The 21,992-nt window shown below is 48.0% G+C and overlaps 1 long non-coding RNA gene across 1 annotated transcript in view; it reads right to left on the bottom strand.

The window, feature by feature from the left end:
- Positions 1 to 21,657, bottom strand: part of LOC132215696 (uncharacterized) — a 41,391-nt gene extending 19,734 nt beyond the window's left edge. Inside the window, exon 1 of the long non-coding RNA XR_009448597.1 lies at positions 21,497 to 21,657. This is a non-coding gene — a long non-coding RNA (uncharacterized LOC132215696). The remainder of the gene's footprint in view (positions 1 to 21,496) is intronic.
- Between the last annotated feature and the right edge of the window lie 335 nt (positions 21,658 to 21,992).

Raw genomic sequence — 21,992 nt, 5'->3', positions numbered from 1 at the left:
GAACAGAGGGCTGCTGTCTCTACCTCCTCCTGCAGCCAGTCACAGCTGTGCCAGGTCCCAGGACCATCGCCTGCAAGATTCTGCCCTTCTTGGGAGCCTCCCCGTCTATCTCCTCCCCAGCCCTTGCTACTCCCATTATATCCAGTCGGGACGGGGGGGGGGGGGGGGCGGGCGGGGGTCACGGTGAAAACTCAACCCTGCTCACCCTCCCAGCCTCCCAGCCAAGGAAGGTCTCCTTCAGGAACTCATCTGGCCCCTTGAGTGCTGGCTGGAAAGGGGCCCCTCCCTGGGAGGGCTGATGCTGAGTGGAGCCAAGGCCAGCCCACCCGGGGGTAGGAGAGGCTTGGCTCTGGGGTGAAGAGTTCCAGCACAGCAGCTGCGGGCCCCCCGCTGCTCAGGAGGGGCCGGGCTTCAGAGCAGGGCAGCCCCCCCCCCTCCCCGGACATCACAGGTATCCTTTGCTTCAAGAGAGATAGCGATTAGGGGTTGTCTTCTGCAGAATAAAAGGAACCTACGCCTGATTAAAAAATAATAGCGTGGCCAGTGTGGCTCAGTGGTTGAGCATTGGCCCATGAACCAGGAGGTCATGGTTCAATTTCTGGTCAGGGTAACGATTCTCTCTCATCATTGATGTTTCTATCTCTCCCTCTCCCTGAAATCAATAACAAAATACTTTTTTAAAAAAGCGTGACCACAGGGTTGTCTGACCAGTGACCACCCTACTGCTTCCGGACCCACACCCGGTGCAAGCACACTTGAGTTTGGGGCAGCCCTCCCGGCATCGCGTTCAGGCCCAGGCCTTTGGCAGCGGGCACCCAGGAAGCCGAGGACGGCAAGAAGGCTTCCAGGAAAGCCAGGCGGCGTGGGTCTCCAGACTTGGGCTCCGCTAAACAAACCCAGAAGGCACTTCCAGAACGGAGAGCAGAAATGCGATGGTACAGACTGTGACGGATCAGACCAGCTAGTGTAAGACTAGGGGCAGAGCATTATTCTTCCCTTTACGTATGGATTTGGGGCATCTCAGTCAGCCCAGGGCTGGAGCTGGCCGCCAGTGCGGGGGGTGGTGGGGGAGATGGACTAACAGCTCAGGGCAGAAGGTAGAAAGGCCAGAGGAAGAAGCTGAAGGAGAACCCACCAGGAGGAAACAGAAACGCAGGGGGCTCCGTGGACCTTGCCGCTCCGGAGCTGAACTTGTAGCTCTGACAACGCTGACTTTAAGCCGACCTTCAGCGGCGCTTCTTAGCAATGTACACCGGGCAATCGCTGGTAAATCTTTATTAATTTTAATTGGCGGCCCCCATTTATAAGAACCATTAAAAAGGATAAATTGAGCCCATCCGGCGTAATGTCTTTTGTTAATTAGTTTGTCAGCACTGTTTTAATATCCCCTAATGACTTCATATTTCAGACCTGACATTAAAGGAGACGCTGTGAGAAAGGAAATGGTCTTATCACAGTGTACTGTAACGTTTTTCTTTTCTGAACAAAAAGTGTCCTTCCAAACGCTGACCAAGGTTAGATGTCATTTAATTCTCAAAGGTGGGTGCTCGGGGACTCCTGAGGCCCCCAATTCTGTTTCCAGGCCCCCCTGCCCATCATCTCTCAACTTGCCTTTCTGCCAACCACCTCACGCAGCCCCCACACAGTCATTCATTTCTTCCTCCCTTCATTTATTCAACAAACATTGAGTCTCTCGGAATCAGGGAAATAGGTCGGAGGGAAGTCAAGCAAGACACAAATGCCTCCTAGAAAAAGACGCAGACGCTTCGCATCCTCCATCCCAAGAAGGGCATGTCTCCCGAATCCAGGGCCATTGTTTTGTTTGGGCAGGAAACAAGTCATGGGAAAGAAGGAAAGACAAGTAGTTCAGACGGGCCTTGACCCCTGCTGCCGAAGATTCTGCTCTAAAATCAAATGGAAAGCAAAATGGGCACCGAGGTGGTCTCCCTTGGCAGGAGCACAGGTGTGTGTGTGTGTGTGTGTGTGTGTGTGTGTGTGTGTGAGAGAGAGAGAGAGAGAGAGAGAGAGAGAGAGAGAGAGAGAATATATCAATGAGAACATGCTGGATGTTAGTACCACCTTTAACCACGCTGTGCCACGGAGTTCAAAGGAGAGGGCACTTGAGTGCTGGAAGCCTTTAGAACGATTGGCACCCTTCTAAAGTCTAAACACCAAGAAGGAAAGGAAGCCTTGCTAAGCGAATGAAAGGTTTCACACCCCCACTCCGCCTTGGTCTGCATGTCCGAGGGCCTCTGTGACTTAGAGCGAGGGTAAGAGGCGGCGTAGAGGGAGGAAAGGCCGCTGCATCCCACACGGGCTTGGCAACCTTCCGCATGCGGTCCCTGCAGCTCACCTTCACCACGTTCAGTGAATTTCCAGGCCCGGCCCTATCATCCGGGCTGGACGGAATGGCTCTCACAAAAAGCACAGTTAGAAAGCGTAGCTTGAGCCTCAAGTTGACATGAAAAATGACAGAGCTGAAACTTCTCCCAGTCCTGGTACAAGCTCTTTGACAACCGTCTTATGAGGTAAAAATAATGTTGATCTAATCACATCTGACAAGCAATTGGCAAAAAAAAAAAAAAAGTATGAAAAATTATCAAGAAGACTATTTGAAATGTGGATTTACTAACTAATGATCATGAGACTAATTTATGTTTCATGGATAAATACATAAATGGAGGTGCATGCATGTTTCGAAAAATTCTTACTGATAGGGAATGAGACCATAAAAGTCTACAGACCACCCAAGTGTGGGACTATTGGCAAGTATTTAACCCCCTGGATCCTCAGTTTTCTCATCTGTAAAATGGTAATAATTCCACCTACTTTGTAGGATTGTTGTAAAGACTAAAGATGAAGCATTTAAAGTGCCCATCACAGCCATGGCCAGTGTGGCTCAGTTGGTTGGGCATCATCCTGTGCACCCAGAGGTCACCAGTTCAATTCCTGGTCAGGGCACCTGCCTGGGTGTGGGCTCGATCCCCAGTGGGAGGCCTTCAGGAGACAGCCGATCTATGTTTCACTCTCACATCAATGTTTCTCTCTCTCTCTCTCCCTCACCCTTTCTCTCTCTCTAAAATCAAAAGCATATTTAAAAATAAAGCCTGACCCTGGGTGTGTAGGTACATCACAGAAAAAGCTATATATGTTCATGCTCACCATCAAGCAACATTTTATGGTCCCTTTCAACACCGTCTGTAGAAATTATTGAATCACTGAAGATTTAAAAAGAAAAGAAAAACTCAAGTCCCCTTTAAAGAGGCAATAAGAGTTTCTTGCAGGGCTTGAAGCTTTCTGGATTCTCTTTCTCAGAACCCCCTCCTCTCTCCTACAGCTTACAGGTGCTGTGGAGAGGGCTCAGCAACTCCAGCAGACAGATACTGGCAATGCATACGAATGAAGATAGCCTGGGTGGACCACCTCATGCTGTACTTTTCAACTCTAGACATCCATTTGATTCATTTTTCTATCATTAATTTCTCCCATCATTATCTCATGTTTTCCTTAAATCCATGAGTAGTGGGCATATTTTTTCTTCCAAATATTATTTTTAGAGCAGTTTTAGGCTCACAGCAAAACGGAGCAGAAAGCACAGAGGTCCCATAAACTGCCTGCTCCCACTCTCAACATCCCACACCAAAGTGGTCCATTTGTTACCATTGATGAGCCTGCACTGGCACCTCATTAGCACCCAACATCCACGGTTTACATCAGGGCTCACTCCGGGTGCTGCACATTCTGTGCATTTGTACAAACGTCTAATGACACGGATCACACAGGCTAGTTCCAATGCCCTGAAACTATCCTCCGGATCCAACTTACCAGGAAACCCTAAGCCAATTGATCCATTCCCTCCTCCCTCATCCCTGGCAACCGCTGACCTTTTTACTGTCTACACAGTTATCGCCTTTTTCAGAATGTTATAGAGTTGGAATCATACAGTATGTAGCCTTTTCGGGGTCCTTAACTTAGAAATATCCATTTAGGTTTCCTCCATGTCTTTGTGTGGCTGGGTAGCCAATTTCTTTTGGGCTCTGAATAAGTACAGGTCATTTATCCATTTATTTACCCATTTGTAAATCTTGAGTGTCTAAGCTAGGTTTTCCCACAACAACCAGATGCCATTCCTGAGTGAACTCACAGAAAACTCCAGAGATGGAAAACTGCTGGCAAAAGGTAGAGGTCACTTCTCCAATGTCAGAAAACAAAAAAACTTTTAGAAGCATTTCTGTTGGGTCATACTTACAATCATGTTTCCACCAAACCACCCTCTCAGTCACAGAGCAGCAAGTTTTAACTGGCACGTCTGCCCGGTGACCAACTGCACATTCACAGCTCCCACCCCACACACAGACACAGACCTGACATCTACGCACCTGTCAGTGCTGATGCGAGGGGCTTCCCCCTCAGACATCTGACAGCTATTCTTATGGGTAGCAGGCCTGCCTCCCGCCATGGAGGCTGGGACAAAGACCTGTGACCTCATCTTGGGGCCCACGATGATGTAGAAGAGTGGGGACTGAGGGGGTCCTGCATTGGTGGCAACAACCCCCAGTTTTCAGGGCCAGCAGGATGGCCGTGCCTGCAGCCTCATGCCCGTGTCTGACGGCGAGACTGGGAAAACAGAGTGTCTCATGTTTGACGGCAGCGGTGGCAGCTCTGTCATCATCGGGCTGGTCCATGGAAGCACCTCTGCACTTCTAGGTGCCTGGTCTCCACATCTGCCTACACAGACTCCCCACCCTTCCCTGGAGGCTGGAGGCTTCCCAACATCTATTCCAAAAGACCTACTTTCTGTAACTTACAACTAAAGCATTCCTTCCCTACATCAGACCTACAACAAAACTTCCATGTAAGCTCAAGGTTGAGTGAGTGAATTCATAAGAACCAAGAACCCTAACTAACTGTCATCATCGCCAATTAAGGGCTGTTTTTCATGACCTGTGCAATGTTGTAGGCAATGTAATACCCCAGAAATGATTAATGTTTTTAAAGTGTAAACTTCTATTTCAGAAGAAATAACAGGTACACAGGTGAAGGCTTGGGGAGACAAAAACCAGAGAACCAAAGCAAAAAATAAAAAAGAAACATAATTTATGAAGTGAGTACATAAAAGGCACAGAAAAACAGTCTTCAAAGATACTCAAAAAAAGAGACTAAAGAGAAATGCTGCTACTTTATTAAATGGGGCCAGAGAGGAATGAGTAGCAGATGATAGAAAATAAATAAATAACATTTTATCTGGTTTGATCTTGATCAATATCAAAAATGATAAGGTGCAGAAAAGCCTAGTTAACACATGGACTTGGAAAAAGGAAAGACAAAGTTGCAGTCAGCTTGAAATTAGGTAAGAAACAAAGACAATGCATGTAAATGAGCCCGCAGACAGGGATCTTAGGAAACGAAGCAAAGTCATTGCCAGCAGTTCCAAACTCGGCACATAGATATAGAATATCATTACGCTCACCGTGCCGGTGATTTCAGACGCATCCCAGGGATCCTCACAACAGTGCTCTCCAGTAAGAATTCGTATCCCCAATCTAGAGGTAAAGAAACTGGGGGGGGGGGGGGGGGAGGCAAAAATCACATGATAGAAGTGGTAGAGTTGGGGCTGAAATGCCATGTCCTACCTAGTGCATCCTTGCCATAGCTACCTTCCCGGGTGGGGAGATGGAGAGATAGAGAGAGAGAGAGGAAGACGCCGAGAGAGCCAGCCTTGACCCTGGGCCAGACTCAAGTTAGCAGACACTGGGGGGTAGGTAGAAAGCTACCTGCTGGCAGAGACAGGAAAGCTGAAAGTGCTCTGGGCCACACGTCAGATCTAGGCCCCGCCCCAGCTCTGCAGTATTAGCTGTGTGACCTTGAGAGCGTTCATCTGCTCTGGGCCTCCGTTTCCTAGTTAGTTGGATCCAGGTGGCCTTTTCCATTGATTCCGATTGTAAGTCTATGATCCTGGCCATGATTCCAGCATTCAGAGACAGGCTCTGGAAGAGCTGAAGAAGCCTGAGAAAGACTATAGTTTTCCATCTACGGGGCAAATACATATTTATCTGGATTTTTGTTGCTTTGCCCAACATCTCTTTCATTCTCTTTCTGAGGATAACACCCTGCTCTCACCTTCCTGTCTTTGCTTTGATGCACTACCCTTCCCATATTCCATGGAATTCTGAAAACCTGGCGGTCACAGTACTGAGCCCCACCCCTGGACACAGCAACTGGCCCAAAGGTTGAGCATCTGACCTAAGATGACCAATCAGAATCTTTCCCTGGATGTTTATATGTGGACACAGGAGAAAGAAAGGTACTCACTTTTGGGGTTGTAGGACTGATACACTGGAAATATCCTCTCCCCACCCTCCTCCCTGCCACCACTTCCCTTCCATATAGGCACTTTCTCACTTTCACCTCACTGAGGAGGCTTAGCTAGGGTAGAAGAGAGAAGCAATGGCAGGAGATAGCAGGAAGGAGGGATGAGAGGCTCTATGGGACCATATTGCTTGAGCACCTCAGATGTCAGCTCCATTCAAGGCTCCTTAGTGTATAAACCACCAAATTCCACATATTTGGGGGATATTAGTTTTCTATGGCTGTTGTAACAAATTGCCACAAACTTGGAGGCTTGAATACAATATTTTGAAACAATAAAAATGTATTATCTTACAGTTTTGGAGGCCAAGAGTCTGAACTCAGCATCACAGGGCCAAAGTCAAGGAGTCAGGAGGGCAGTGCTCCCTCCAGAGGCTCCAGGGGAGAATGTGGTCCTTGCTTCTAGCTCCTGGTGGCTGCCGGCATCGCTCCAATCTCTGCCTCTGTGCTCACACTGCCCCCTCTTCTGTCTGCATCAGATCTGCCCCTGCCCCTCTCTTAGCGAACACCTGTGATGGCATTTAGGGCCAACTTGAATAATCCCCATCACAGGATCCATAATTTAGTTGCACCCATATGGTCAAATAATCTATGACAAAGGAGGCAAGAATATACAATGGGATGAAGACGGTCTCTTCAATAAATGATTCTGGGAAAACTGGACAGAATACATGCAAAGAAATAAAACTAGACCACTTTATTACACTATATACAAAAACAAACTCAAAACAGATTAAAGACTTACATGTAAGACCTGGAGCCATGAAACTCCTAGAAGAAAACATAAGCAATAAGCTCTTTGGCATAGGTCTTAGCAATATGTTTTGGGGTATGTCTCCTGGGGAAAAGACAACAAAAGCAAAAATAAACACGAGAGACTACATCAAAATAGAAAACGTTTGTGTTGCAAAAGAAATCACAGACAAAACAAAAAGGCAGCCTACTGAATGGTAGTGATATATCAGATAAGAGGATCAATATCCAAAATATATAAAGAACTTATACAGTTCAACATAAAAAACAACAACACATCCAACTAAAAAAATGGAGATGACATGAATATTCATTTCTCCAAAGAGAACATACAGATGGACAACAGACACATAAAAAGACACTCAACATCACTATGGGAAATGCAAACCAAAACCACAATGAGATATCTCACACCTGTCAGAATGGCTCCCATCAATAAATCAACAAACAGTAAGTATTGCTGAGGTTGTGGAGGAAAGGGAACCCTTGTGCACTGTTGGTGGGGTTGTGAATTAGTGCAGCCATTATGGAAGACAGTGTGGAAGTTCCTAAGAAATTAAAAATAGAACTACCATATAGCGCAACAATCCCACTTCTGAGCACTTATCTGAAGAAATCCAAAACACTAATTTGAAAAGATATATGCACCCCCATTTTCACTGCAACATTAGTTGCAATAGCCAAGACATGGAAGCAACCTGAGTGTTCATCCATAGACAAACGGACAAAGAAAACATGGTACATATATATATATGCAAGGAACTATTACTCAGCCATAAAAAAGAATGAAATCTTGCCATTTGCAACAACATGGGTGAACCTACAGGGCATCATACCAAGTAGAATGTCAGGCAGAGAAAGACACACACTGTGTGGTTTCACTTATATATGTAGAATCTAAAAAACAAAATGAACAAAGTAGAAACAAACTCATAGATACAGAGAACAAACTGATGGTCACCAGATGGGAGGGGGTTGCGGGGTGGGCACAAAGGTGAAAAGGATTACGAAGTACAAATTGCCAGTCATAAAAATAGTCACAGGAATTTAGAGTACAGCAAAGGGAATGTAGTCAATAATATTGTCATAACTATGCATGGTGCCAAATGGGTTCCAGACTTATCAAGATGATCACTTCATAAGATACATAAACGTCTCATCACTATATTGCATACCTGAAACTAAGATAAGATTGTAAATCAACTAGAACTGAAAAATACATTTCAAAAAATCATCTACGAAAAGAAAAACTAGAAGGAATTAGACCAAAAGGTTAACAATCGCAGTCTCAGTAAAATAGAATTGAGGGTAATGTGAGGATGTGGGAATATGGGCCATTTTTATGTTTTTTACATTTTCCAAATTTCCCTGGCAAGTGATGCACTGGGTGGGTGCAGGGAATTGAAGGGAAAGTGTCATTTTCTCCAATTCCCAATTCAGGAAAACACCAACATGAACATAGAATATTTTTAAAGTCTCAACAGTGAGCAATCAATGTGTTTATAGAGATAGCCGTGTGGAACTTATTAAACTATTGTAGCTGCCAATTAATTAATGGTGATAAAAGAAAAATAATTTATGATTAGCAAGTTGATTGCTTTGAAAAGAGTCCTTCTAAAATTCTTGAACTTCTTTCACCCTAGCCTGTTGGGCTCAGTGGATAGAGTGTCAGCCCTCGGACTGAAGGTTCCAGGGTTCAATTCCAGTCAAGGGCACGTACCTTGGTTGCAGGCTCGGTCCCCGGCCCTGGTCAGGGCGTGTGCAGAAGGCAGCCAACCAATGTGTCTCTCTCACACCGATGTTTCTCTCTCTCTGTCTCTTCTCTTCCCTTCCACAGTCTCTAAAAATCAATGGGAAAATATCCTCGGGTAAGATTGACAACAACAACAACAAGTTCTTGAACTTCTTTCAAATGGACTAATCATTTCCCATACAATCCTGTTTATATTCCATACCATTTTGGGGCTACTTTAATAGGTTAAAAGGAAAACCTGCCGAATCCTCATCTAAAGTAGCACAAATTCATGGAACCCATGTACATCTCACTTGCACCTGTAGCGAAGGGGAGACCATCCTGAAGGAAAAGGCCAGGACGCTCTCATCCAGTGGTTCTGAACCTTCTGGCCCTTTAAATACAGTTCCTCATGTTGTGACCCAACCATAAAATTATTTTCATTGCTACTTCATAGCTGTAATGTTGCTACTGTTATGAATCGTAATGTAAATGTCTGATATGCAGGATGGTCTTAGGCGACCCCTGTGAAAGGGTCGTTCGGCCGCCAAAGGGGTTGCAACCCACAGGTTGAGAACCACTGCTCTCATCCCAGCTGTCCCCGATCTCTGGGACCTTGTTGGGGGTCGGTCCCTGTCTCCTCTTGGACTCAGTTTCCTGCTGTGTAAAAGGAGGAGTGTGGCCCAGATGTGTTGAGGATCTCTCCACACCATTCATCGACTCATTTTTGCTTAGTGAGCACCCATGGGCATGAGGCTATCACTGAACAAAGCAAACCCTGGTTTTGTTGCATTTGTTCTTCCTCCCACACAGGCAGCTCTGACCTCCTCTAACCTCTGTTACAGGCCAGGCCCCTCTGCACTTAATCAGACACTGCCTTGTGTCATGTGAGTTTCACTGGCCTGCCGACTCCATTATGAACCTCAGGGGAGCAGAGACCAGGATTTCTCCTGTATTACATAGTCCTTAGCACAACCCCAGACACCCTTCACTTTTCACTAGAAAAAGCATAGTATACGGACATGGTCAGGACTTGATGAATGTTTGCTGAGTGACTAATAAGGATCATACAATATGTTGAACATTTACAGGCGTTATCTCCTGGAGTCCTCACGGCAGCCCTAAAAGGTGGCAATTTACAGAGAAAGAGAGGTTAAGGGACCTGCTCAAGACACACAGTTCAGAACTGGTGGACCCTGAATGCAAGCCCAGATCTCTCCGTTCATTAAATACACGCACTATGAAACAGGGCCGTTTCTGAGACATGTCACATGCACCGTGGGGACAATAGGTTCCTCGGAGAAGAGAAGGGTTTGTGAGGGCCGAGCGGGCAGGGAGGAAGTTTCGGCAGAAGTGGCGCCTCTGCGGGAGGGGCTGGGAGGGATGGAGGAGGGGAGAAGGGTGGCAAAAATCACACGACATGAATCCCTGAGGCCGACTCAAAGTACCTTGCCCAACCGATCAGTCGGGTGCGTGTTTCTCTAACAGCTGGAAAGTGATGAGAAAATAATTGTTCAATATGTGCAGGAGATCACTCACCTAAGCAAGCATGTGGCCGCGCTTGAAACGAAGCCAGATGCGCCCTGGTGTGGACCCCAGACTGCAGGGCAGAGCTGGTGGTGCTGCGGCACCTGGGCCTGACCCCAAGCCAGGTGCCCTGGAGGGGCCAGGAGTCCCCCAGGGGGTCTTCAGTGAGGTAAAGGGCATTTCAATGAACTGCTTCGGCACAGCCTTGACCTCTGCCCTGTGCACTCTGACCCAGTGCCCTCCCGGGAAGAGGTTATTTGCCAGATGCGAAGACATACCCGCAGGCCTCGCAGGATGACATGGGCAGAGCACCCTGGACTTCGGTCCTGGCGGCCAGGGTTCTAAGACCAGCTCTGCCATCTACGGACACGTGACTCTGAACAACTCACACCAGCACTCGGGGGCTCTAAACAGCCGTCTAGAGCAAGAGCAGTGCCTGCCTCGAGCAGGGCAGGGTCCTCACCTAAGTCAAGATCTATGTAGAGCATCAAGACCAGGACTTCTTGGAATGGCATGAAATAGAAGTGAAAACATCTACATGGATCCCATGTTGTGGAAACTAGAGGATAATGCTAGTATACAATATGAACAGCTTCATATACATATACATATACATATACATATACATATACATATACATATACATATACATATTCAGTATGTATGTCATATACACTAATTTATAAAGATTGTGGATAAACCTATTTCCTTACAGCTTCGCCAGCATTGGATTCTACTATTTTATATTTTCACATTTAAAAAGCATGTAGGGGTCCCTATTCTAATGTACTTCTCTTTAAATACAGTATAAGGAAGCTGACTCCCCACCCCAAGCATTCACTATTCTTCCTTCCTAACGTGAAACCCTTGTGACCTTTCAGTCAGTAATATACATTAGAGAGACCAAACCTACTGACACCTTAATCTTGGACTTCTAGCATCCAGAACTGTGAGAAAACAAGTTTCTCTTGTGTAAGCCACCCAAGGCTGTGGTATGTTGTTATAGCAGATTGTTACTACAATGACCCAATAGGAACCCAAGGTTCGGGACACCAAATAATGGGACACCCCTAAAATAAAGTTTTGAGGTCCCCCTCTCAAAGTTTTCTCCATCCAAGATGGAGTGGCCACTGGTCAACTTCCTTCCTTCCATCACTCCCTCCTCAACACCTTGAGAACACCTGCTGGGAGCCAGCAGCACGTCCACAGCTGTGCACTGTCTATGAACCCTGCCACACCCCTCAGGGCTCTGTGCCAACCTCAGCCAGCCTTTTGTTCTCCATGCCATCCCCTCAAAAAATGGAGGCTGGAGGAAGAGCCCCTACCTGGAACCAGGCCAGAGTGTATTGTATTAGAGCATCATGCAGTCTTCCCCTCCCATCCTTAGCCATTCTATATACAGTGGGGCCTTGACTTACGAGTTTAATTCATTCCGTGACAGAGCTTGTAACTCAAATTACTCGTATGTCAAATCAAAAAGTGAACGAGTGAGACACGTGATGCTGGGCTGATGTTGTGGCATTCACTGTGACGTTCGCTGCGCCAACTAGTGGTGGGGTATCTGAAGCTGGCTCGTAACCCGAATTTTAGCTTGCAACTCAAAGCAAAAAATCGGCTAGTATCTCAAAATACTCGTTAGTCGGGACACTCGTAAGTCAAGGCCCCACTGTACAAGGACTACACCAAATTAAATAGCTCACTGCTGCCGTCTCCACAGGCCTGTCAGTTCAAGGCCATGGCTCTGAGATGGTCATGACAGAACCAGCTTTACTACAACTGTATCAACTCCAAAAGCAGGGACCAGGTGAATGTCACGTCTAACAAGGTCCAGGCCAGCTGCTGACAAATCCATACTAATAAAAGGGTAATATGCTAATTGGACCAGATAGGCTGGACGTTTTCTAGACGTCCTTCCGGACAAAGCCACAGTAGCGGCAGCCAAGGCAGAGATGGTTAGGGGCGATCAGGCAGGCAGGAAGAGGCATTTAGGGGCAACCAGGCAGGCAGGGGAGCAGTTAGGTGTGATCAGGCAGGCAGGCAGGTGAGCGGTTAGGAGCCGGCGGTCCCGGATTGCGAGAGGATACAGGCCAGGCTAAAGGACCCCCCCTCCCCCATGCACAAATTTCGTGCACTGGGCCTCTAGTGCAGCGTATAACAGTCGCATTGCCTACAGTTCCCCACCCAGGACGTTCCCGAGGTCCTGACAATCATCATAGCCCTTCACTCCAGGAGCCTCCCCTCCCCCAGAGCTGTGGTTCTGGGCAGGCCTCCCGAGCCCAGCTCTCTCCCCACTCCTTTCACTTCTCTGTCTCCCTCGCTCAGGCTGCCATCCGCTTGCTCCGGAGTTACTACAGTGGCCTCCCAACTGGCCTCCCTTTATCTCCTTCTGCCCTCTCTGGTGCCCTCGTGCAAGCTGTCCAGCACACTGCAGCCAGAGTTCGCTTTCAAAATGCAAATCTCATCATGTCCCTCTTCTTTATTCCCACTTTTCTGAGGATAAAGGAGCAAGCCCCTGTGAGCTGGTCCCTGCCCACTCTCCAGCCCCCTCAGGAAGCACAACCATCTTTCAGTTCCCTGGGTGCACCCTGCCCCTTTCTGTCCCAGCAGTCTCACACCCACCTTCATTTCTGCCTGGGACATCCCACCCATGTGCACATCCTCTCTCCCCCCACATCCCCCCCAACTCTGATGCATCACCAGTGCCATCAACGCCCACATGTATTTGTTGTCATGTGCTGTTGGATCAGCTCCGACTCCTGGTGACCCTGGGAGTGAGTGCTGCCCACAACATTCCATCCTCGGCAGCCCTGCTCTGCTCCTGTAGACTCGTGTCCACGGCTCCTTTCACGGAGTCAGTCCAGCTCATGGTTGCTCTTCCTCTTTCCTGCTGCCTCTGTTTCCCAGCATTGCTGTCTGTCCAAAGACCCCTGCCTGCTCAGGCTGTGCCCGAAGTGGACATCTCCGTTTTATCTGTTTTGTCTCCAGTCATGTTTCAGGCTTCATCTACTTGGTTGTCTTTCTGGGTCCAGGGAATCTGCAGAGCTCCCCCCCAACACCATATTTCAGGTGAATCAGTGTTTTTCCTATCAGCCTGCGTCGTTATCCGGCTTGCGCATCTGCACGTGGTGATTGGGATGTGAGGTGTGACCTCAGCCTTCGCTCTGATGGCACGTCTTGGATCTTGGCGACCTGTCCTGATTCTTCCATTGCTGCCCTTGCCCTTCCCTCCGAGTCTCAGCCTTCTCTTGACTTCTCGGCTGCATCTCCATTGGAGTTGACGGCCGAGACAAAGTGAGCAAAATCTCTAACCATTTGCATGTCTTCACTGCCTGTGCTAAAGTTGTGTAGGTCTTCTGTAGCCATGCTCTGGTCTTCCTGATGTGCAAACAGTCCTGCTTTGGCACTTGGTTCCTTCACTTTCATCAGAAGTCAATTCAAATCAGGTGGACACTGTCCAGTTACTTGTTCAATGTCTTCATCTCTAGACTAAATTCCACCAGGGTAGGGACTGTGCGTGTCTGCCACCCTTAACCTCAAGAAATGTTCAATAATTATTTTAAAATAATAATTAGTTAGACCCGTGGTGATCAGCCTTTCATGTTTCATAAACATCAATTCCTGTTTTATCCTCCTAAGAGGTGGGTGGATGTAAAAGTGCCTTTTACTGGAAACATTAAGTACAAGTAAACAATGCAGATTTCTCTGGAAATTTGATTATGTGTTACAAAGCTATGGTAATAAATATCTTTTAAGATTTTTTTTAAAAGTGCCTTTTATTCTTGCTTGGTCAGTGTAGCTCAGTGGTTGAGTGTCAACCTATGAACCAGGAGGTCACAGTTCGATTCCTAGTCAGGGCACATGCCCAAGTTTCGGGCTCAATCCCCAGTGGGGGGCATGCAGGAGGCAGCCAATCAATGATTCCCTCTCATCATTGGTGTTTCTATCTCTCTCTCCCTCCCCCTTCCTCTCAGTAATCAATAAAAATATTTTTTAAAGTGCCTTTTATTCTTACTTTAAAAATATTTTTTGACTAGGCATATAGAATGATAGGCATATAGATGATAGGCATATAGATGATAGGCATATAGATGATAGGCATATAGATGATAGGCATATAGAATGATAGGCATATAGATGATAGGCATATAGATGATAGGCATATAGAATGATAGGCATATAGATGATAGGCATATAGATGATAGGCATATAGAATGATAGGCATATAGATGATAGGCATATAGATGATAGGCATATAGATGATAGGCATATAGAATGATAGGCATATAGATGATAGGCATATAGATGATAGGCATATAGATGATAGGCATATAGATGATAGGCATATAGGTGATAGGTTGGTTTCTTTCTAGTCTCAAGGCTGGGGGCCGTACTCATGAGGTTCCCCTGCCAAGCCTTGACCATGGCATGCAGTTTCCTGTCCTCTCCCAGGCAGAAATAGGTGATAGTTGAGATGTTCACCCCTCCCCGACTCTCCGCAGCAAGGCTTTGAGTGGGGACACGTGAAGGAGATGCACAGAATGTGCCTGCTGGTGCCCAGACCCTGCATACACTCAGCTCCCGCAGCCCAGCCACCTCTGCCATTGAAACCCGGCCCTCACTGCTCCCCAACCCTGACCTCCTCCACACCCAGACCCTCTGCCCAGGCTTTTGTTCTTTACTGTGTCCCATTAATGAGTAAACACCCAGGAATCCAAGGGCTGGGGGTAGAGCTCCAACAATCCCCCCTTTAAAGATACTCTGTAAGGCAGAACTCCAGCTCAGCTGGCATCCCTCCCTGGAGCCGGAAGTTTTGAGGCAGAGACAGTATCTTATGGGTACTTATCATTTTAGCCTTCCTGTTAGTCTGCCCAAGTGCACATTGAGGGCATGGCAAAGCCTGCAGGCAGAGTTCTGTAGCAATTCACTATGAATGCAAGACGCCTCCCTTCTCATGTGTTCAGCCAAACTACAAGTGTATTCCTTTCATTCACTTTAATCTAGTAAGACAATGAAGCATTGTAACTGTGGCACAATTAAAACCCTTGTAATTAAAGGAGGTGGCGGTAGGGAGAAAAGGACTCTGGTTCTGAAAGATCAGCCCGAGGTTGTGCAAAAGAGCAATATATGTATTCACCACTAGATGGCAGGCGGACGCTCAATTTTAAATCTAGACATGATCCCCCAACCAGCACTCCAACAAACCAGCATTCCAAAGTACCCGAACACACTGAGGCTCACAGAATACCAAGGGTGGGCAAAAATTTGATGAACAATTTTTTTGGCCAAACCTTACATTTACAAAAAAAAGAAAGAGAGCCCAGAGGTCAGGAGACCAGGTTTACAAATTCTCCCAGGACAACTTGTTAACAAATTCTCCCTGCCTCTTAACAAAAAGTCATCCAAAAATCTCATTAAAGAGAGATATGCTAAGGGCATTTTTCTGTGTGTATGTAATACTGAGAAACAGTGTGAGAGAGAGAGAGAGAGAGAGAGAGAGAGAGAGAGAGAGAGAGAGAGAGAGAGAGAGAATAATTCTATGACTAAAGGAATGAGATGTTTTCCTTCTTTTGGTCTTATAATTATCTGAGAGTTTGGCTAAACTATGGCTAGTGAGCAATCTACAACAGCAAAGAAAGAAAGAAAGAGGCAAGCTGGATGTCTAATATCAGGGGAAGCTTTAATAATGATAAATATGCCCCGCCCCGCTAGCCCCATGGAATTATATGTTATGGGGTTATATAAGAATGAAATGACTATATGATACAATGTTAAGGGAAAAGATATAAATTGGTACTGCCAGGAACTGTAAACATGCGAGATTAGGACCTAACTGTAAAAATGAAAACATTGAACACCTATTACGTTATGCTTGGATGTTGAGATTACGGGTGGTGTTTGCCTTTCATTAAACTACATATTTTTCACCATTTCACTACATATTTTTAAAGCAGCATTTTCCAGCTAAAATTTTAAGACCTCTCCCCCACCCCCACCCCCCCCCACCCCCCCCACACACACACACACACAACTCCCCAGATCTCACACACTAGGGCCAAGAGGTCCAACTGTCTTTTTTCACTTAACAAGCCAAAAAGCTTTCTGATTTTGAAAAGCCAACTTCCTCCAGCAGACCCCGGCAGAAGTCATTGTCTCGCAGGCCTCCGGGAGCAACCCTGACAAATGGCAAATCCACATAAACACACAACTGCCCTGGCTGCCTCGGCACTTGCGAGAGCAGACACTGAGGGGATGTGGTCCCAGCTTTCAGCCTGTCAGCCAGCAACAAGGGGCCTTTGTGAGAGGGACAAAACTTCCCCCCACTACCCGGGAGGTTCTCCAGCACCCCACCTCTCCCGCATGGACCGCCTGCCTCCCCCCCACCACCACACACAGTGAGGATTTATGTTTTGCTTCTTAGACATATAATCAACTCCCTCTTAAGCTAACTGCTTCTGAGGTTTTGAAGTGAAAAACATGGCCAGACGGGGGATGCATGCTGCAAGGACTCCTTGCCTTCAGCCCATTAAGTAGTCCTGTGCACATCTCTCCTGTCTAGGACAGGAGTAGGGGACTTTTTTCTGCCAAGGGCCATCTGGATACTTATAACATCACTCAAGGGCCATACAAAATTATCAACTTAAAAATCGGCCTGCTCTATTTGGTCAAACATTTCATCAACCCGCCCCTAATGCCTTGGCAGGGCCAGACCCATTGATTTTGTTGCCATATACGCCCGCGGGCGTTATATGGTCCTCAGGCTGGACATTCCCCACCCCTGATCTACAGTAATTCCCCTTCATAACTCTGAATACGGTGATGGTACTATTTCAGACACCCAGGGCACAGCACCGTGTGAAAGAAAGGCAGCGGATCATTGAGAGGGTTTTATTCAGGCTATTGCAATAGGGAGGATATCCACTGATGCAGAGGAACACCTCAACGAAAAGGAAGGAGGGCCGGGGGCTCAACAGAGACAAGAGAGAGGAGGAGGAGAGTGGCAAGTCTTATGTGAGGGTGGATGGCTCCTGTTTGAAGGGGATGGGAATGTGCTGAATGTGTGAAGGCAGGAGGGTCATTTGAAGGTTCTCTGCTTCTGGCTCTCCAGCTCTCAGGGAGCACAGGGCTCAGATATAAACTTCAACATGGTCACCAGGTACCTAAATCTGGCCTCCCTTGTAGCTGAGAGGGGAGGAGATACTGGGTGAGAGTGAGGTCCCAGATGCACCCAAGGGAGGTGGGGAGGGGAGGGGGGACTGCAGGCTGAGGAGCAAGGGTGGCAGACACATCTCCAGGAGCTTTTCTGGCCACTGAAATTTTACTCCTCAAATTCAGAAATCTCCCATGCTATTCTCTCTCTCTCTCTCTCTCTCTCTCTCTCTCTCTCTCTCTCTCTCTCTCTCTCTCTCTCTCTAATGGCAGGCAGGTGTGGATATTATTGAAAGAAAACCAGTTCTATTCCTTTTATTCCCCCCAAACACACACACATGAAGGAAACTGGCCACCGCCAGAGACTCCAGCCAAACACTGGGTTCCTTAAGAATGTCTTTTGGAAAGAGGGGAAAAAATGCTGAGATGGTCGGATAGCCACAATCACAATGGAAAGTTATAATTTCCCCTGCAGTAAGAATAGCCTTTTTCCTAATGTCCTTGATAAAGGCCAGCCCTCCCCCGCTCTCTGCCCCAGCACCCTCCCTTCCACCAGGCCAGGCAGATGTGTGAATTTTTTCCATTCACACAGCACAGGGTTTAAGGATGGAAGAAAAGGTGAGCTGTTTCCCCCATTAGTGGCTCTTTCCAGCCCTACAGCAACTGGGAGATTCGTGCTGCTGGCTGCAGATGAAACAGTGGATGGGGGCCGCTCTGGAAACCGGGGGAGCGCTGGGGGTTTCCATCTGGAATCCCAAGGCGCATGGTGGCAGGTCCAGATGGAACCACGGTCTGTCTACGGAGACAAAGCTTCTCTCTCAACTGGTCGTGCAAACAAGAATATGAGTTTTTTGACATGATGGCCAAGCGATAGGAAACTGAGATTGGTTATGAAATGCCAAGGACAGATCGCTTGGCTTTGGTGAATTACGCCCCGCATGTGATGCTGCCAGGAGCTTCCTTGAGCTGATGAAAACAGGGGATTGCAAAGCTTCGCATTCAAACTGAGACGTAGGAAACACAGCCCGCCGTCAGCCAGTTTCCGTCCTGTCCTGGGAACTTAAGTCATCTTTCAGCTGGGAGGGAGCGTGCTTCCGCCAGGCCCCGGAACAATGCTGGGGCTGTGGGGAGCTTCAGAAAGGCCCTGTCGACACCAGTAATGAGCATCCTCCTCTAGGCTGCACCTGAGCCAAATTCCAAGGCAGAATCAGGGTACGGGACGACGACGACAGAATGGAGATTGCAAGTTTGCTGGAAGCTCCCAGCTCCCAATTAGAGGGATGGTAGCAGATGTCGCAGAGCACAGGAGCTGAAAACCATCTGTCACGGCCTGCTTCCTGAGTCCTCCCTCCCAGGCAGCTCTGTGTCACCTAATAATGACAAAAGCAAGGCCTTCTTGGCTCTCAAAGCCCCTTTCAACCAGAGATGAGCTAACAAGCTGTGTGCCCTCAAGCAGGTCACTTCCCCTCTCTGAGCCTTAATTTTCTCTCCTATAAAATGCAGCAGTTGGACATGGATCAACGATGGTTGTTGGTTTTTTCCCACCTTTTTTAAAAGCCTTTTCCCCCAAGCAAAAACTTTATAATGGAACCCAATTTGTAAATATCTTCGGCCACTTAAGTGTAACCAGCCCCGGATCAGACTGATGGAGGGAAATGGCTCAGCGCTTTGTGTCTGAAACCCCCACGTAGACTAGCAGTTCCAACGTACTGGATCGCTCCCTGCAAGTATTAAGTGCTTTATAAAGACTGTGCAGGGGGGAGGAGGGATGTGTGATTCGATGGAAAACTATGCATCCTTTAGAATGCACTCTTCCTGCTTATGTGATTGTGATGCCAGAGGGCCCTTTCATTGCCTTTGAGCTATTTTACAAGCCTGTGAATTGTAGAAAATGGCAGCAATAGGAATAATTACTGTTTATGGGCATACAAATAAATTCTGTCCGTGGAGCTCTGATTGACACCCCTCCCTGCCCTCCAAGGGAAAAGCCAGTTTCCTTCTATTTAAAAATGTGTTCTCTCGTTCCTTTACGCCACATAAGTGTGCACTTTGCTTCTCATGTGAACTGGATGTGACGCCTCACCAGCTCTCATTAGCAACGAGCGAAGTAAAGTCTTTCATGCGTTCATTTATATTGGCATGAGAGTCATGATTTAGGCTTTCTCTGGTAATTACCTCATTTTGAAAACGGATTCGTCTCTTATCGTGATTCTTACTAATCCTAATCAAACATGCCTCCTCCACCTTAAGCCTGGCTGTAAAATCCCATAAACACCCCAACTTTGCTTTCCTGCTTTGGTAGGTTCTGGGCCCCATGGAGAGGTTCTCCCCCGCCATGGGGAGCAATACACTCGGCCTGGCCTTGTCCACGCGTTGCTGTGGTAACTGGGGGGATGATATTTGACAGGAGGGGAAATTGGTTGGAGGCCACGGTGTGTGAGCCTGTACGATCGAGGAGGGTTCTTTCCTGCTCACGTTCAGTGGGATGATGGCAGAAACATTCTTTCTTTTTCCTACGTGGACACAAAATCTGGAGTTGGAGGGGCTGGAAGGAACCCAGGAGGTGATCTGATCCCGCCCCTCCTTTACGGATGAGGTCACTGGGACCCACGGGGGTGGGTCAGCAAGGGGCTAGGATTCGAGTTCAAATCCTGCAGCTGTAGGCCAGGTGTCCTGCATTTATTCATTGTCTCCCTCGCTCATTCATTTCATTTTTTAAATTTTTATTTATTGATTTGAGAGAGAGAGAGAGACATCTGTTTGTTGTTCCGCTCATGTATGCACCCATTGGTTGCCTCCCATACGTGCCCTGCCCTGGGCTTGAACCCACAACCCCAGCACATCGGGACAAAGCGCCAACCAATGGAGCCACAGCCAGGGCGGGCGTCCATTTTTAACACTCACTCACTGCACGCTGGGCACCGTGCCACGGACGAGTGCTCAGAAGCGGGGTCACATTTTTGAGATGTCTGTCTCCTTTGCCCTCTGCCCTGGGTAAGCAGATCCGTATTCCTTGCCTCTAGAAAGCAGTGGAAGGGCAGAAAGCTGAGAACAGTCTGTGAGAACTCCCAGCCTCCAATTCCTGAAATCTAAACACTTGCAGAGGACAAGACTGAGGGATAACTCAGAGAGTTGACCTGTAGGCCAAGAACCTGGCATCATTAGGATCTCAGAACCATAAGACTCTGAAACTTAAAAAAAAGTTGGTGCTGCTGGCAGAGGGGCAGACCCCCAGAGCACAGAAAGCTGCAGGATTCTCCCCAGAACAGTGTCTCTTCCCACAAGGCCCAGGCCAACCAAACGCTGCCCAGCACTGGGGCGGCCGCTCCATAGGAGAGAGGATGAAAAGCCGCCTGTGTGGGGGCTGTGAGGAGCTCCTCAACAGAGCGATCCTGGGCAAAGCGATGCTGGGATGAGGGATGCTGGGGCTGCTTTTAAAACAAGGCCTGGCCTCTGAGCGTTCCCTCAGCCCGGGAACAGGGCTGGAGGGGATGAGGTGGGGAGGTCTGCCTGGGAGGGTCCCTGAAGCACAGGCAGCCCCGCTTCCTCTCTGTGGGCTGTGACCCTGCTGCGACCCCACAGGTGTTCCCCTGCCCCTGCTGGCTGCCGGCCAGAGCTCAGATGGCAGTTTTTCCCACTGCTCCCGAGAACCAGACTTTTCAAAAGGGGGAAGGAAGGAAGGAAAGACGGGGAGGGAAACAAGGGATCATAAGATAATGGGGAGTTGAGGGGGGGGTACTGATGGGGGGGGGGCGGGGTACTGACCCGGGAGGGAGACTCAGACAGGTGGAGAGAAACAAGTGAGTAATTCAATGTGAAACTGGCCCCTGAGGCCTGGGCCCTTTGGGTCAGCTCTTGCCCAGGTGCTGGTCTCAGAGGCTCAGAGGACTGTGTGCTGGGCCTCGGTCATGCAGCACCTCAAATTCAGATTTGCAGAGCCCTCCAAAGGAGCTACTGAGACGCACAGACCTGCGTTTTACGAAGCCGATGCTCGACTTTCCACTTGAGCTTGTCCCTGCCTGGTCACTGTGGGGCAGTGTGCTGCGGGGGAGTCAGTTTGTTCGCAAAGCCAGTGATGCTCCCGTCAGCTGTACCGCAGTTCCCTTCGTACTTAACGGGCTAATCTGTTGGAGGCAAACATTGAAAATACATCACCATTTTTAGAAGCGGTTAGGGTTCTGCTCTTCATTTTTTAATTTACAAGGAGCCTTTGAAAGCAGAGGGGACCCAAGTCTCCCCCACTCTCTGCGAGGCCCTGATGCCACCTCCCACAGCCCGAGGCCTCAGTGGGGCCGGAGTTCCCCCTGGAGGACACCCCCAGGAGCCAGGAGAGTCCCAGCAAATGCTCAGGAAGGAAGTAGTCATGGCACTGTCACTGTTACAGGAAAAATTGTTCTGACCCCTGTCAAAAGGGTAAGGGAGGCTTGATTCAGAACGGTCACATGGGTGTTAAGACTATTGCAAT

Source organism: Myotis daubentonii, chromosome 1 (genome assembly GCF_963259705.1).
Source record: "Myotis daubentonii chromosome 1, mMyoDau2.1, whole genome shotgun sequence".
Taxonomy (NCBI): Eukaryota; Metazoa; Chordata; class Mammalia; order Chiroptera; family Vespertilionidae; genus Myotis; species Myotis daubentonii.
Note: the sequence above shows the minus strand (reverse complement) of the source record. Positions and strands in the feature narration are given on the sequence as shown.